Consider the following 18462-nt stretch of genomic DNA (forward strand, 5'->3'; position numbering starts at 1 on the left):
CCATCATGCCTCTCAAAACCTACAACACAACACCGTGATAGTGAAGGGCATGTCCAATGGTGACCTCTGCTGGCAGCCAGCAGCCAGTCATACCCTGACTGACCACCAGGGTTGGCTTTTCCCATGTGGGACAAAGCAAGAAAGGCAGCCCCCTGCACTCACTGCCTTTCTGGTTACACCTACCGTATCTGCCCTCACCCGTCGCTAGGACAGATACGGATCGGATATTCGGGATCCCGGTTCGATTACGCATCCGTCGATAGGTCACATGACCCCCTAACCCCCTTGTCAAATTCTCAGCCCATTCATTTCAATGGGGATACTTCACCGCCACATATCTCCGGAACGGAAGGTCGTAGAGACTTGAAACCAAATTCCGCCTGCCATAATTCGACCCTTCTGAGCGTCCCTGAGGTGGTTGCATCTCTCTACGACCTTCCGTTCCCGAGATACAGACCACCGGAAGTCAAAAAGTGGGCGTATCTCCCGACCGGAAGCTCCTACCGCAAATCTGACACCACCAGCAGAAAGCCAGACCCGTTAGACCGGGGGGTAGAGCACGGTCCCATGTCTCTACCACCTTCCTATCAAAAGTTATGAAGCTTCAAAGTTTACGAGACAGGTGTCTCAACCCCCCGAAAACCCTTATACCTAACCCTAACCCTAACCCTAACCCTAACCCCTAACCCTCCCTTCGGGGACCGGGCTCCCAAACTCGATTTCCCCCCCCCTACCCTAACCCTACCCTAACCCCCCCTAACCCTACCCTAACCCAGAAAAGTTAGCAAAAATGCTAATGCTAAGCTAGCCCAATGCTAAGCTAGCACCACAGGAAACAGTAGGGAGTCAAGTGGGAAACACTAGGGGAAACAAGTGCCAAACCCTGACCATAACACTAGGGGAAACAAGTGTCAAACCCTGACCATAACACTAGGGGAAACAAGTGCCAAACCCTAACCATAACACTAGGGGAAACAAGTGGGAAAACCTAAGAAAACATCACCAAACACTAGGGGAAACAAGTGGAAGTCACTTCCTTTGACTTGACAAAACATGTCAGAAAAGTTAGCAAAAATGCTAATGCTAAGCTAGCCCAATGCTAAGCTAGCAACAGCAAAGCATCATGGGAACCAGGAAGTAGGCTCCCTTCCCTAATTTGCATATATTTCCCATCATGCCTCTCAAAAACCTACAACACAACACCGTGATAGTGAAGGGCATGTCCAATGGTGACCTCTGCTGGCAGCCAGCAGCCAGTCATACCCTGACTGACCACCAGGGTTGGCTTTTCCCATGTGGGACAAAGCAAGAAAGGCAGCCCCCTGCACTCACTGCCTTTCTGGTTACACCTACCGTATCTGCCCTCACCCGTCGCTAGGACAGATACGGATCGGATATTCGGGATCCCGGTTCGATTACGCATCCGTCGATAGGTCACATGACCCCTAACCCCTTGTCAAATTCTCAGCCCATTCATTTCAATGGGGATACTTCACCGCCACATATCTCCGGAACGGAAGGTCGTAGAGACTTGAAACCAAATTCCGCCTGCCATAATTCGACCCTTCTGAGCGTCCCTGAGGTGGTTGCATCTCTCTACGACCTTCCGTTCCCGAGATACAGACCACCGGAAGTCAAAAAGTGGGCGTATCTCCCGACCGGAAGCTCCTACCGCAAATCTGACACCACCAGCAGAAAGCCAGACCCGTTAGACCGGGGGGTAGAGCACGGTCCCATGTCTCTACCACCTTCCTATCAAAAGTTATGAAGCTTCAAAGTTTACGAGACAGGTGTCTCAACCCCCCGAAAACCCTTATACCTAACCCTAACCCTAACCCCTAACCCTCCCTTCGGGGACCGGGCTCCCAAACTCGATTTCCCCCCCCCTACCCTAACCCTACCCTAACCCCCCTAACCCTACCCTAACCCAGAAAAGTTAGCAAAAATGCTAATGCTAAGCTAGCCCAATGCTAAGCTAGCACCACAGGAAACAGTAGGGAGTCAAGTGGGAAACACTAGGGGAAACAAGTGCCAAACCCTGACCATAACACTAGGGGAAACAAGTGTCAAACCCTGACCATAACACTAGGGGAAACAAGTGCCAAACCCTAACCATAACACTAGGGGAAACAAGTGGGAAAACCTAAGAAAACATCACCAAACACTAGGGGAAACAAGTGGAAGTCACTTCCTTTGACTTGACAAAACATGTCAGAAAAGTTAGCAAAAATGCTAATGCTAAGCTAGCCCAATGCTAAGCTAGCAACAGCAAAGCATCATGGGAACCAGGAAGTAGGCTCCCTTCCCTAATTTGCATATATTTCCCATCATGCCTCTCAAAAACCTACAACACAACACCGTGATAGTGAAGGGCATGTCCAATGGTGACCTCTGCTGGCAGCCAGCAGCCAGTCATACCCTGACTGACCACCAGGGTTGGCTTTTCCCATGTGGGACAAAGCAAGAAAGGCAGCCCCCTGCACTCACTGCCTTTCTGGTTACACCTACCGTATCTGCCCTCACCCGTCGCTAGGACAGATACGGATCGGATATTCGGGATCCCGGTTCGATTACGCATCCGTCGATAGGTCACATGACCCCCTAACCCCCTTGTCAAATTCTCAGCCCATTCATTTCAATGGGGATACTTCACCGCCACATATCTCCGGAACGGAAGGTCGTAGAGACTTGAAACCAAATTCCGCCTGCCATAATTCGACCCTTCTGAGCGTCCCTGAGGTGGTTGCATCTCTCTACGACCTTCCGTTCCCGAGATACAGACCACCGGAAGTCAAAAAGTGGGCGTATCTCCCGACCGGAAGCTCCTACCGCAAATCTGACACCACCAGCAGAAAGCCAGACCCGTTAGACCGGGGGGTAGAGCACGGTCCCATGTCTCTACCACCTTCCTATCAAAAGTTATGAAGCTTCAAAGTTTACGAGACAGGTGTCTCAACCCCCCGAAAACCCTTATACCTAACCCTAACCCTAACCCTAACCCTAACCCCTAACCCTCCCTTCGGGGACCGGGCTCCCAAACTCGATTTCCCCCCCCCTACCCTAACCCTACCCTAACCCCCCCTAACCCTACCCTAACCCAGAAAAGTTAGCAAAAATGCTAATGCTAAGCTAGCCCAATGCTAAGCTAGCACCACAGGAAACAGTAGGGAGTCAAGTGGGAAACACTAGGGGAAACAAGTGCCAAACCCTGACCATAACACTAGGGGAAACAAGTGTCAAACCCTGACCATAACACTAGGGGAAACAAGTGCCAAACCCTAACCATAACACTAGGGGAAACAAGTGGGAAAACCTAAGAAAACATCACCAAACACTAGGGGAAACAAGTGGAAGTCACTTCCTTTGACTTGACAAAACATGTCAGAAAAGTTAGCAAAAATGCTAATGCTAAGCTAGCCCAATGCTAAGCTAGCAACAGCAAAGCATCATGGGAACCAGGAAGTAGGCTCCCTTCCCTAATTTGCATATATTTCCCATCATGCCTCTCAAAAACCTACAACACAACACCGTGATAGTGAAGGGCATGTCCAATGGTGACCTCTGCTGGCAGCCAGCAGCCAGTCATACCCTGACTGACCACCAGGGTTGGCTTTTCCCATGTGGGACAAAGCAAGAAAGGCAGCCCCCTGCACTCACTGCCTTTCTGGTTACACCTACCGTATCTGCCCTCACCCGTCGCTAGGACAGATACGGATCGGATATTCGGGATCCCGGTTCGATTACGCATCCGTCGATAGGTCACATGACCCCCTAACCCCCTTGTCAAATTCTCAGCCCATTCATTTCAATGGGGATACTTCACCGCCACATATCTCCGGAACGGAAGGTCGTAGAGACTTGAAACCAAATTCCGCCTGCCATAATTCGACCCTTCTGAGCGTCCCTGAGGTGGTTGCATCTCTCTACGACCTTCCGTTCCCGAGATACAGACCACCGGAAGTCAAAAAGTGGGCGTATCTCCCGACCGGAAGCTCCTACCGCAAATCTGACACCACCAGCAGAAAGCCAGACCCGTTAGACCGGGGGGTAGAGCACGGTCCCATGTCTCTACCACCTTCCTATCAAAAGTTATGAAGCTTCAAAGTTTACGAGACAGGTGTCTCAACCCCCCGAAAACCCTTATACCTAACCCTACCCTAACCCTAACCCCCCCTAACCCTAACCCTAACCCTAACCCCTAACCCTAACCCCTAACCCCCTAACCCCCCCTAACCCTAACCCCTAACCCTAACCCCTAACCCTAACCCCTAACCCCTAACCCCCTAACCCCCTAACCCTAACCCTAACCCTAACCCCTAACCCTAACCCTAACCCTAACCCTAACCCCTAACCCTAACCCTGACCCCTGTAATAAACTGGACTCCGGCCCTAACCCCCCCCCTCTGCTTTCTGAACACAAAATCCAATTCCGGACCTAACCTTAACCACTCGGACACCTAGTGGGAGAGGAGGACTGGGCATACCCCCACCCTGTGATGGGCCCTAACCTTAACCTCCCCCTCTCCTCTTTACCCCTCCTCCCCTCACCCCTCACTTCTTCAACCCCATCCATGGGACCCCGCCTGGAGCTTCGCTGGGGGTCTCTGGAGACCTGAGATGGGCGCAGGTATGGTCTGTGCACCGGAGCCCGGCCCCCCTTCAGGGGACCGTGCTCCCAAACTCGATTTCCCCTAACCGGCCCGTGCCGCCTGACCGCCCGCTTGGGTTCTCTGGGACCCCTCATGGTGATGTTCTATAGGACAACACAAACAACACACACTATTATAGCAACTCTGTAACCTGCATAAAGTTCAGGGGTCATGAGGTCAATGATGTAAGACGGTATGGATTTTATGCATTACATGCCTGTTCTCTGCTGTTGTTATGACTGTTCCTCAACCCCTATGTAAATTTCAGGTTGCACTAACCCCTCTAATTTGGGACGATGGACCGTTAAAACACTTTATGCACTGTACACTATACACTGTATATATGAACTGTTACATTCTACTGTACTGGATGGACTATTGGTAGGCAAACGCCTCATGATCAGACAGTTTGGACTGCTCTTTGTGAGAAAATCTCCCCACAGAGTTGAACTGTGCAATATTTTAGGGTGGCTGAATGCAGTCAACCCTCTGTGTTTAAAAGACTGAGTGCAAAGACTTTCTTCAATATGACGCTTGACAGTCTGTTCTCCCGAGGTCCGTGAACGCAGCACCTGCGCGTGCGACCGTTTACGGCCCTGATGCCACAGCGTCCTTTAAATTGTACACTGCGTGGACCACTGATTGGTTACAGGCACGCGACCACCCTGAGCATTGTGGGCAGTGTGGTCCAACCCTGTGCAGACTTTCATGGACGCCATTCGGACAGCACGAAATCTGCTCCGGACACTTGGTGAAATCGTTACTATTGCTTTTGTCACAAGCCAGCCTGAAGAAGGTTCGGTTAGAACCGAAACGTCGCGACTTTGGCTTGTATTATATGTATATAGTTCATTTTTGTATTGATTTATCAACTTTGAGCAACAATAAACCGCTCAGTGATCAAAATCAGTATACGAGTTATCCGTTAGCATAGAGCCGCCTAGCATCACCCACACGGTCGAGTGGGACCAGTGGAGAGAGCTAAAGGTATTAGTGGACGCATAACCATGCCCACATATGCTACGGATGGAGAGTGGACCCTCGTTCGGCGACGCAGGGGCCGGAGAGGGGACCGCGACTGGAGAGCTGAGGAGATCGCACGCAGACCACCTCGCCGAAGCAGCTATCCATCTCGAGAGGGTCGGAGGACCTACACGGCGATCAGGAGAGATGATCACCGCAGCGGTGAGTCAGACTTTTTCCACGCACCACAGCGGAATCGGGGGAGAAACCAGCCGGCAGCAGACCGCTATGCAGCCCGCCAGGAGAGCTGGAGAGGAGATCGCGGCTGGGGAGCTGACGAGGACGCACGCCGACCACCTCGGCGCAGCAGCCATCCATCTCGAGAAGGTCGGAGGACCTATGCGGCGGTCGTGAGAGAGGAACACCGCAACGGTCAGCCAGGCTTTTTCCACGCACCACAGCGGAACCGGGGGAGGGACCGTCCGGCACCGGACCGCTATGCAGCCCGCCAGGAGAGCTGGAGAGGAGACCGCGGCTGGAGAGCTGAGGAGGACGTACGCCGACCACCTCGACGCAGCAGCTACCCATCTCGAGAAGGTCGGAGGACCTATGCGGCGGCCGTGGGAGAGGATCACCGCAGCGACGAGCCGGACTTTTTCCACGCACCACAGCGGAGCCGGAGGGAGAACAGCCGGCGACAGACCGCTATGCAGCCCGGCAAGGAAGTCGGACCGGACGGGACCGACGATTCGAACGGAGAACGGCTCGGGACAATCGGTATGTGAGACGCACTCGCGCTGAGCGAGCTGGACCTCCTGTTAACAAAATAATTTCAGATGATCCGGACTTTTCTAAAAAGGTCCGCATTATTCACAGACTTATTAAGACAGTACATCATTTGAAAAATGTGACTAGTGACACTTATCCTCCTTCTTTAAACAAAATAGCACACAATTTAAAGACTGTTATTAAACCGGCCGTCCCTACCAAACACACACAAAATAAGATTGAGGAGAACGCTAAAAACTGGGCCCGTACAACCATGGTGATCCTCCGGCAACATTACACTCAGAGCGTAGAGGAGGAATTAAAGGCTCTCTCTGAGTGTTCTAAACAGGACTGGGAGGCCCGTTCGAGATAGCAACATCCTGGGCCAAGAGGAACCTGGGCCGCCGCTCCAACCTGACTCTCTGGAACAGGCCAGAGCTGAGATCGTGGCCAACTGGGGACCTGGGACTGCCACTTCAACAGAGGAGGTAAACACCACCAGGGCACCTACACGACAGCCACAAGGGGGTGTGAGAGGGATACAGCAGGACACCATTGAACTCTTTAATGAGATACAGGCCCACCTGCACCCCGCACAACATCCAAAACAACGACGGCAACGATGACGGACCACGTCGCTGGAGACTGGTCACCTTCTTCTGAGATGGAGCAGGAGCAAGAGAGGGATCTGACACCTTCCTCCCCTCCAGAATCTTCACAACCAGCAGAGCCCAATCTGGCCACACCGAAGGAGCAGAGGGTGTTGAGATTCGCCGCCTCGATCCAGAGACGCCATCCCAGGAACGGCCATGCTCTCCCTCCACCCAACCACCACAATCTGGTGAAATGATGGACACTGAGGACTGGACCTCACACAGGGGGAAGTCACCCCCAAAAGACAAAGCGGGTTAACACTTTAACAGTGGCTAAACCGCAACCAGTGTCTCACCCGGGACCATCTCGCAGCGGCTTAGACAGACTCACTTCCTGTGTGCAAACCCGGCTTCAGCTTCAAGCAGCAGAGGAAGAATCATCTTCTTCATCATCTCTTCCTCCTTCACCAGCCTCACCGGGACAGCAGGTGCGGACGCCGACCAGACATCCCAACACACACAGGAAATTGAGAGACTGGCACCTGCATGTGAAAGAGCCCTGGCTCGTCGTCGGCGATTCTAATGTTAGCAGACTGCCCCCTTTGCAGCTGACAGTTTGCAGATCGATGGCTTCCCGGGAGCCAAATGGTGGCATGCAGAGTACCTCCTGGAGAAAGCCACTATTGCTACACCGGTGACAAAACTAATCCTGTCTTTTGGCATTAATAACAGGTCCCAGAGAGACAAGAATATGCCAGTGGTGGAACTGAAAAGGGCCCTGAAAGTAGCCCGGCAGAAGTTCCCTGAGGCTAACATTTATGTGCCTGAGATTAACTTTTCTTCTGCTCTTCCTCAGGTGGAAAGGACACTTTGATGTACTTGAACACTTTCATTACAGGACTAAAGGATCACATTCCAGCCCTCACCTCAGACATTTCACTACAGAGGAGGATGACATTCACTGGTCATATGGAACCTCAGAGCAATGTTACAACACTGGGAGATGTATGTAAATGGGAGTCCCCATAAGCCTGACACATCGGGAGGGGTCAAGTGATTTACATGTTGTTGATGGTGTTATGAACTTGTCTAAAAAATTCCATCCTTCCACTGCTCAGCGGAGCCTACTGAATAGAGGCCTGACTTTTATCCCCACAAAGGGCTACAACAAAAATTTACAATTACAATGCAATATGACATTCAGCAGTACCATAGGAGGATCAAATTGGCTGCCTTTATGGGGATAAAGAGGAGACTCAATCTCAGCCCTTCACTCCAAAATCATACTGGTCCCCGCCCAATGCTCAGCTCCCACCCAAATTCTTACTTTGATCAAAACAGATAATGAATATTTTCAAAACCACTTTCATGTAGACAGAGTTAAACCCAATTTGACAGTAGAAGAGACAAAAGCTCTAACAGAATTAAAACAAAACAAGCAAATTATTATAAAACCGGCAGACAAAGGAAGCGCAGTTGTAATTTTGGACAGGGACCAGTATTTGGAGGAAGGCTACAGACAATTAAACGACAAACATATTATTTAAAATTAAAAAACCCATTTACCACGAAACAATTCCAATGTGGAAAAAATCATTAACAACTTACACCAAAAGAAATTTATAAACCTAAACAAAAGAACTATTTGCTGGGCTCCGCTGAACCAAGGGGAAGGCTCTTTTATATGCTGCCTAAGATCCACAAGGATCCGGCAAATGGAGTGTCCCCTTTCAGGTGCCCCCAGGACGACCAATCGTCTCAGACTGTGATAGTGAGACTTACTATACAGCTGAGTACTTGGATTATTTCCTGACTCCTTTATCCACAAAACATGCGAGCTATATTAAAGATACATATGATTTTGTGGATAAAGTGAAGCAAATAGAAGTCCCATTGATTCTTTTCTGTTTTCCATAGATATTGACAGCCTTTACACAAACATTGACATTGGTGAAGGCATTGACTCCATTAAGAGAGTCTTTCAAAGATACCCGGATAAGAAAAGGCCAGAAAAAGAATTACTACAACTTTTAGAAATAAATCTCACAAGGAACGACTTTGAATTCAATGGTGACTTCTATTTACAAATCAAGGGGACAGCCATGGGGAAAAAGTTTGCCCCAGCATATGCAAATATCTTCATGGCAGAGTGGGAGACTGCTGCGTTAGATAAATGCACCAAGAAGCCTCTGTATTATTATCGCTTCCTGGATGACATATGGGGTGTCTGGCCACATTCTGAGCAGGATTTTGAGATGTTTCTTAAGACCTTAAATGACCACATGCCTCTATTAAGCTTAAGTCGACCATTAGTAAGACCTCTATTGATTTTCTGGACACGACCACCTTCAAGGGCCCAAATTTCATTAATGACCGTAAATTGGATATAAAGGTCTTTTTCAAACCCACGGACACTCATGCCCTGCTATTTAAAACCAGCTTTCATCCTAAACACACATTTGCGGGAATAGTCAAATCCCAACTGTTAAGGTTCCACAAAATTTGTACACAAAAGTCTGATTTTGGAGCGGCTGTTAAGACCCTGTTCTCTGCTCTCTCCACTAGGGGTACTGTTGGTCCTTCCTAAGGAGGTGCTTTAAGTCCTTTCTGCATACAAAACCAATTGATGTTTCCCCTCTGCTTCCAGTGGTCATTACATATGCTCCTTGCACCTGCAAACTAGTCAGGGCTATTAAGAACAATTCCAGAGTCTGGCTCAGAATGTACAGACACTTCACAACCACAGGGTAATTGCTGCCTTCAGGAGACATAAGAATCTAGGTGATCTCCTCATCAGAGCCCAAATCTCGCCTCCCTCTGTGCCTAGGCGCAGAGATCAGGGGCAATTTTTCCAGCATCGCAGGTTGGTGCGCAGCATTCCAATGGTGATGTTTTCTGTCATTGTGCAAAGGAACCCCGAGGTCCAAAAATTGTGTATATCTGATTACATGTAAGAGGTGTGGAATGCAGTATGTGGGAGAAACAGGAACACGCTGCTGACTAGATTCACTCAACACAGGTACACATTACACAGAAAAGAACACTCACACCCACCTCGTTAGACACTTTTATTACATGGATGGGTCTCTGTATCAGTGACGGCCATCCAGGTTAACTCGAGATGGACAACGCAGCAGAGGAGGAGAGCTGAGAGGATGTGGATGGCCAACTGGATACAGTTTATCCAAAGGGCCTGAATGAAAAGGGTTTCAGGAGAAATTGATCCACGGTTTGTATATAGTTAATGTTCATTGCTCTTAATTGTCATCATTATTATTGTTATTATTGTCACTTGCACTGGGTATCTCAGCTCCTTTCATGACTCACTGGGGGACATCCTGCCCTGAAGCTGACCCTAACCCTAACCTCATGACCCCTGTAATAAACTGGACTCCGGCCTAACCTTAACCACTCTGCTTCTGAACACAAAATCCAATTCCGGACCTAACCTTAACACTCGGACACCTAGTGGAGAGGAGGACTGGCATACCCCCACCCCTGTGATGGGGCCCTAACCTTAACCTCCCCCCTCTCCTCTTTACCCCTCCTCCCCTCACCCCTCACTTCTTCAACCCCATCCATGGACCCCGCCTGGAGCTTCGCTGGGGGTCTCTGGAGACCTGAGATGGGCGCAGGTATGGTCTGTGCACCGGAGCCCGCCCCCCTTCAGGGGACCGTGCTCCCAAACTCGATTTCCCCTAACCGGCCGTGCCGCCTGACCGCCCGCTTGGGTCTCTGGACCCCTCATGGTGATGTTCTATAGGACAACACAAACAACACACACTATTATGCAACTCTGTAACCTGCATAAAGTTCAGGGTCATGAGGTCAATGATGTAAGACGGTATGGATTTATGCATTACATGCCTGTTCTCTGCTGTTGTTATGACTGTTCCTCAACCCCTATGTAAATTTCAGGTTGCACTAACCCCTCTAATTTGGGACGATGGACCGTTAAAACACTTTATGCACTGTACACTATACACTGTATATATGAACTGTTACATTCTACTGTACTGGATGGACTATTGGTAGGCAAACGCCTCATGATCAGACAGTTTGGACTGCTCTTTGTGAGAAAATCTCCCCACAGAGTTGAACTGTGCAATATTTTAGGGTGGCTGAATGCAGTCAACCCTCTGTGTTTAAAAGACTGAGTGCAAAGACTTTCTTCAATATGACGCTTGACAGTCTGTTCTCCCGAGGTCCGTGAACGCAGCACCTGCGCGTGCGACCGTTTACGGCCCTGATGCACAGCGTCCTTTAAATTGTACACTGCGTGGACCACTGATTGGTTACAGGCACGCGACCACCCTGAGCATTGTGGGCAGTGTGGTCCAACCCTGTGCAGACTTTCATGGACGCCATTCGGACAGCACGAAATCTGCTCCGGACACTTGGTGAAATCGTTACTATTGCTTTTGTCACAAGCCAGCCTGAAGAAGGTTCGGTTAGAACCGAAACGTCGCGACTTTGGCTTGTATTATATGTATATAGTTCATTTTTGTATTGATTTATCAACTTTGAGCAACAATAAACCGCTCAGTGATCAAAATCAGTATACGAGTTATCCGTTAGCATAGAGCCGCCTAGCATCACCCACACGGTCGAGTGGGACCAGTGGAGAGAGCTAAAGGTATTAGTGGACGCATAACCATGCCCACATATGCTACGGATGGAGAGTGGACCCTCGTTCGCGACGCAGGGGCCGGAGAGGGACCGCGACTGGAGAGCTGAGGAGATCGCACGCAGACCACCTCGCCGAAGCAGCTATCCATCTCGAGAGGGTCGGAGGACCTACACGGCGATCAGGAGAGATGATCACGCAGCGGTGAGTCAGACTTTTTCCACGCACCACAGCGGAATCGGGGGAGAAACCAGCCGGCAGCAGACCGCTATGCAGGCCCGCCAGGAGAGCTGGAGAGGAGATCGCGGCTGGGGAGCTGACGAGGACGCACGCCGACCACCTCGGCGCAGCAGCCATCCATCTCGAGAAGGTCGGAGGACCTATGCGGCGGTCGTGAGAGAGGAACACCGCAACGGTCAGCCAGGCTTTTTCCACGCACCACAGCGGACGGGGAGGGACCGTCGGCACCGGACCGCTATGCAGCCCGCCAGGAGAGCTGGAGAGGAGACCGCGGCTGGAGAGTGAGGAGGACGTACGCCGACCACCTCGACGCAGCAGCTACCCATCTCGAGAAGGTCGGAGGACCTATGCGGCGGCCGTGGGAGAGGATCACCGCAGCGACGAGCCGGACTTTTTCCACGCACCACAGCGGAGCGGAGGGGAGAACAGCCGGCGACAGACCGCTATGCAGCCCGGCAAGGAAGTCGGACCGGACGGGACCGACGATTCGAACGGAGAACGGCTCGGGACAATCGGTATGTGAGACGACTCGCGCTGAGCGAGCTGGACCTCCTGTTAACAAAATAATTTCAGATGATCCGGACTTTCTAAAAGGTCCGCATTATTCACAGACTTATTAAGACAGTACATCATTTGAAAAATGTGACTAGTGACACTTATCCTCCTTCTTTAACAATAGCACACAATTTAAAGACTGTTATTAACCGGCCGTCCCTACAAACACACACAAATAAGATTGAGGAGAACGCTAAAAACTGGGCCGTACAACCATGGTGATCTCCGGCAACATTACACTCAGAGCGTAGAGGAGGAATTAAAGGCTCTCTCTGAGTGTTCTAACAGGACTGGGAGGGCCCGTTCGAGATAGCAACATCCTGGGCAGAGGAACCTGGGCCGCCGCCTCCAACCTGACTCTCTGGAACAGGCCAGAGCTGAGATCGTGGCCAAACTGGGGGACCTGGGGACTGCCACTTCAACAGAGGAGGTAAACACCACCAGGCACCTACACGACAGCCACAAGGGGGTGTGAGAGGGATACAGCAGGACACCATTGAACTCTTTAATGAGATACAGGCCCACCTGCACCCCGCACACATCCAAAACAAACGACGGCAACGATGACGGACCACGTCGCTGGAGACTGGTCACCTTCTTCTGAGATGGAGCAGGAGCAAGAGAGGGATCTGACACCTTCCTCCCCTCCAGAATCTTCACAACCAGCAGAGCCCAATCTGGCCACACCGAAGGAGCAGAGGGTGTTGAGATTCGCCGCCTCGATCCCAGAGACGCCATCCAGGAACGGCCATGCTCTCCCTCCACCCAACCACCACAATCTGGTGAAATGATGGACACTGAGGGACTGGACTCACACAGGGGGAAGTCACCCCCAAAAGACAAAGCGGGTTAACACTTTAACAGTGGCTAAACCGCAACCAGTGTCTCACCCGGGACCATCTCGCAGCGGCTTAGACAGACTCACTTCTGTGTGCAAACCCGGCTTCAGCTTCAAGCAGCAGAGGAAGAATCATCTTCTTCATCATCTCTTCTCCTTCACCAGCCTCACCGGGACAGCAGGTGCGGACGCCGACCAGACATCCCAACACAACAGGAATTGAGAGACTGGCACCTGCATGTGAAAGAGCCCTGGCTCGTCGTCGGCGATCTAATGTTAGCAGACTGCCCCCTTTGCAGCTGACAGTTTGCAGATCGATGGCTTCCCGGGAGCCAAATGGTGCATGCAGAGTACCTCCTGGAGAAAGCCACTATTGCTACACCGGTGACAAAATAATCCTGTCTTTTGGCATTAATAACAGGTCCCAGAGAGACAAGAATATGCCAGTGGTGGAACTGAAAAGGGCCCTGAAAGTAGCCCGGCAGAAGTTCCCTGAGGCTAACATTTATGTGCCTGAGATTAACTTTTCTTCTGCTCTTCCTCAGGTGGAAAAGGACACTTTGATGTACTTGAACACTTTCATTACAGGACTAAAGGATCACATTCCAGCCCTCACCTCAGACATTTTCACTACAGAGGAGGATGACATTCACTGGTCATATGGAACCTCAGAGGCAATGTTACAACACTGGGAGATGTATGTAAATGGGGAGTCCCATAAGCCTGACACATCGGGAGGGGTCAAGTGATTTACATGTTGTTGATGGTGTTATGAACTTGTCTAAAAAATTCCATCCTTCCACTGCTCAGCGGAGCCTACTGAATAGAGGCCTGACTTTTATCCCCACAAAGGGCTACAACAAAAATTTACAATTACAATGCAAATATGACATTCAGCAGTACATAGGAGGATCAAATTGGCTGCCTTTTATGGGGATAAAGAGGAGACTCAATCTCAGCCTTCACTCCAAAATCATACTGGTCCCGCCCAATGCTCAGCTCCCACCCAAATTCTTACTTTGATCAAACAGATAATGAATATTTTCAAAACCACTTTCATGTAGACAGAGTTAAACCCAATTTGACAGTAGAAGAGACAAAGCTCTAACAGAATTAAAACAAAACAAGCAATTATTATAAAACCGGCAGACAAAGGAAGCGCAGTTGTAATTTTGGACAGGGACCGTATTTGGAGGAAGGCTACAGACAATTAACGACAAAACATATTATTTAAATTAAAAAACCATTTACCACGAACAATTCCAATGGTGGAAAAATCATTAACACTTACACCAAAAGAAATTTATAAACCTAAAACAAAAGAACTATTTGCTGGGCTCCGCTGAACCAAGGGGAAGGCTTTTTATATGCTGCTAAGATCCACAAGGATCCGGCAAAATGGAGTGTCCCTTTCAGTGCCCCAGGACGACCAATCGTCTCAGACTGTGATAGTGAGACTTACTATACAGCTGAGTACTTGGATTATTTCCTGACTCCTTTATCCCACAAAACATGCGAGCTATATTAAAGATACATATGATTTTGTGGATAAAGTGAAGCAATAGAAGTCCATTGATTCTTTTCTGTTTTCCATAGATATTGACAGCCTTTACACAAACATTGACATTGGTGAAGGCATTGACTCCATTAAGAGAGTCTTTCAAAGATACCCGGATAAGAAAAGGCCAGAAAAGAATTACTACAACTTTTAGAATAAATCTCACAAGGAACGACTTTGAATTCAATGGTGACTTCTATTTACAAATCAAGGGGACAGCCATGGGGAAAAGTTTGCCCCAGCATATGCAAATATCTTCATGGCAGAGTGGGAGACTGCTGCGTTAGATAATGCACCAAGAAGCTCTGTATTATTATCGCTTCCTGGATGACATATGGGGTGTCTGGCCACATTCTGAGCAGGATTTTGAGATGTTTCTTAAGACCTTAAATGACCACAATGCCTCTATTAAGCTTAAGTCGACCATTAGTAAGACCTCTATTGATTTTCTGGACACGACACCTTCAAGGGCCCAAATTTCATTAATGACCGTAATTGGATATAAAGGTCTTTTTCAAACCCACGGACACTCATGCCCTGCTATTTAAAACCAGCTTTCATCCTAAACACACATTTGCGGGAATAGTCAATCCCAACTGTTAAGGTTCCACAAATTTGTACACAAAAGTCTGATTTTGGAGCGGCTGTTAAGACCTGTTCTCTGCTCTCTCCACTAGGGGTACTGTTGGTCCTTCCTAAGGAGGTGCTTTAAGTCCTTTCTGCATACAAAACCAATTGATGTTTCCCTCTGCTTCCAGTGGTCATTACATATGCTCCTTGCACCTGCAAACTAGTCGGCTATTAAGAACAATTTCCAGAGTCTGGCTCAGAATGTACAGACACTTCACAACCACAGGGTAATTGCTGCCTTCAGGAGACATAAGAATCTAGGTGATCTCCTCATCAGAGCCCAAATCTCCCTCTGTGCCTAGGCGCAGAGATCAGGGGCAATTTTTCCAGCATCGCAGGTTGGTGCGCAGCCATTCCAATGGTGATGTTTTTCTGTCATTGTGCAAAGGAACCCCGAGGTCCAAAATTGTGTATATCTGATTACATGTAAGAGGTGTGGAATGCAGTATGTGGGAGAACAGGAAACACGCTGCTGACTAGATTCACTCAACACAGGTACAACATTACACAGAAAAAGAACACTCACACCCACCTCGTTAGACACTTTTTATTACATGGATGGGTCTCTGTATCAGTGACGGCCATCCAGGTTAACTCGAGATGGACAACGCAGCAGAGGAGGAGAGCTGAGAGGATGTGGATGGCCAAACTGGATACAGTTTATCCAAAGGGCCTGAATGAAAAGGGTTTCAGGAAATTGATCCCACGGTTTGTATATAGTTAATGTTTCATTGCTCTTAATTGTCATCATTATTATTGTTATTATTGTCACTTGCACTGGGTATCTCAGCTCCTTTCATGACTCACTGGGGGACATCCTGCCCTGAAGCTGACCCTAACCCTACCTCAGTGACCCCTGTAATAAACTGGACTCCGGCCCTAACCTTAACCACTCTGCTTTCTGAACACAAAATCCAATTCCGGACCTAACCTTAACCACTCGGACACCTAGTGGAGAGAGGACTGGGCATACCCCCACCCCTGTGATGGGCCCTAACCTTAACTCCCCCCTCTCTCTTTACCCCTCCTCCCTCACCCCTCACTTCTTCACCCATCCATGGACCCCGCCTGGAGCTTCGCTGGGTCTCTGGAGACCTGAGATGGGCGCAGGTATGGTCTGTGCACCGGAGCCCGGCCCCCTTCAGGGACCGTGCTCCCAAACTCGATTTCCCCTAACCGGCCCGTGCCGCCTGACCGCCCGCTTGGGTTCTCTGGGACCCTCATGGTGATCTCTATAGGACAACACAAACAACACACACTATTATAGCAACTCTGTAACCTGCATAAAGTTCAGGGGTCATGAGGTCAATGATGTAAGACGGTATGGATTTTATGCATTACATGCCTGTTCTTGCTGTTGTTATGACTGTTCTCAACCCCTATGTAAATTTCAGGTTGCACTAACCCTCTAATTTGGGACGATGGACCGTTAAAACACTTTATGCACTGTACACTATACACTGTATATATGAACTGTTACATTCTACTGTACTGGATGGACTATTGGTAGGCAAACGCCTCATGATCAGACAGTTTGGACTGCTCTTTGTGAGAAAATCTCCCACAGAGTTGAACTGTGCAATATTTTAGGGTGGCTGAATGCAGTCAACCCTCTGTGTTTAAAAGACTGAGTGCAAAGACTTTCTTCAATATGACGCTTGACAGTCTGTTCTCCGAGGTCGTGAACGCAGCACCTGCGCGTGCGACCGTTTACGGCCCTGATGCCACAGCGTCCTTTAAATTGTACACTGCGTGGACCACTGATTGGTTACAGGCACGCGACCACCTGAGCATTGTGGGCAGTGTGGTCCAACCCTGTGCAGACTTTCATGGACGCCATTCGGACAGCACGAAATCTGCTCCGGACACTTGGTGAAATCGTTACTATTGCTTTTGTCACAAGCCAGCCTGAAGAAGGTTCGGTTAGAACCGAAACGTCGCGACTTTGGCTTGTATTATATGTATAGTTCATTTTTGTATTGATTTATCAACTTTGAGCAACAATAAACCGCTCAGTGATCAAAATCAGTATACGAGTTATCCGTTAGCATAGAGCCGCCTAGCATCACCACACGGTCGGTGGGACCAGTGGAGAGAGCTAAAGGTATTAGTGGACGCATAAACCATGCCACATATGCTACGGATGGAGAGTGGACCCTCGTTCGCGACGCAGGGCCGGAGAGGGGACGCGACTGGAGAGCTGAGGAGATCGCACGCAGACCACTCGCCGAAGCAGCTATCCATCTCGAGAGGGTCGGAGGACCTACACGGCGATCAGAGAGATGATCACCGCAGCGGTGAGTCAGACTTTTTCCACGCACACAGCACAGCATCGGGGGAGAAACCAGCCGGCAGCAGACCGCTATGCAGCCCGCCAGGAAGCTGGAGAGAGATCGGCTGGGAGCTGACGACGACGCACGCCGACCACCTCGGCGCAGCAGCCATCCATCTCGAGAAGGTCGAGGACCTATGGGCGGTCGTGAGAGAGGACACCGCAACGGTCAGCCAGGCTTTTTCCACGCACCACAGCGGAACCGGGGGAGGACCGTCCGGCACCGGACCGCTATGCAGCCGCCAGGAGAGCTGGAGAGGAGACCGCGGCTGGAGAGCTGAGGAGGACGTACCGACCACCTCGACGCAGCAGCTACCATCTCGAGAAGGTCGGAGGACCTATGCGGCGGCCGTGGGAGAGGATCACCGCAGCGACGAGCCGGACTTTTTCCACGCACCACAGCGGAGCCGGAGGGGAGAACAGCCGGCGACAGACCGCTATGCAGCCCGGCAAGGAAGTCGGACCGGACGGGACCGACGATTCGAACGGAGAACGGCTCGGGACAATCGGTATGTGAGACGCACTCGCGCTGAGCGAGCTGGACCTCCTGTCAGATGATCCGGACTTTCTAAAAAGGTCCGCATTATTCACAGACTTATTAAGACAGTACATCATTTGAAAAATGTGACTAGTGACACTTATCCTCCTTCTTTAAACAAAATAGCACACAATTTAAAGACTGTTATTAAACCGGCCGTCCCTACCAAAC

Source organism: Oreochromis niloticus, unplaced genomic scaffold, assembly GCF_001858045.2.
Source record: "Oreochromis niloticus isolate F11D_XX unplaced genomic scaffold, O_niloticus_UMD_NMBU tig00003313_pilon, whole genome shotgun sequence".
Lineage (NCBI taxonomy): Eukaryota > Metazoa > Chordata > Actinopteri > Cichliformes > Cichlidae > Oreochromis > Oreochromis niloticus.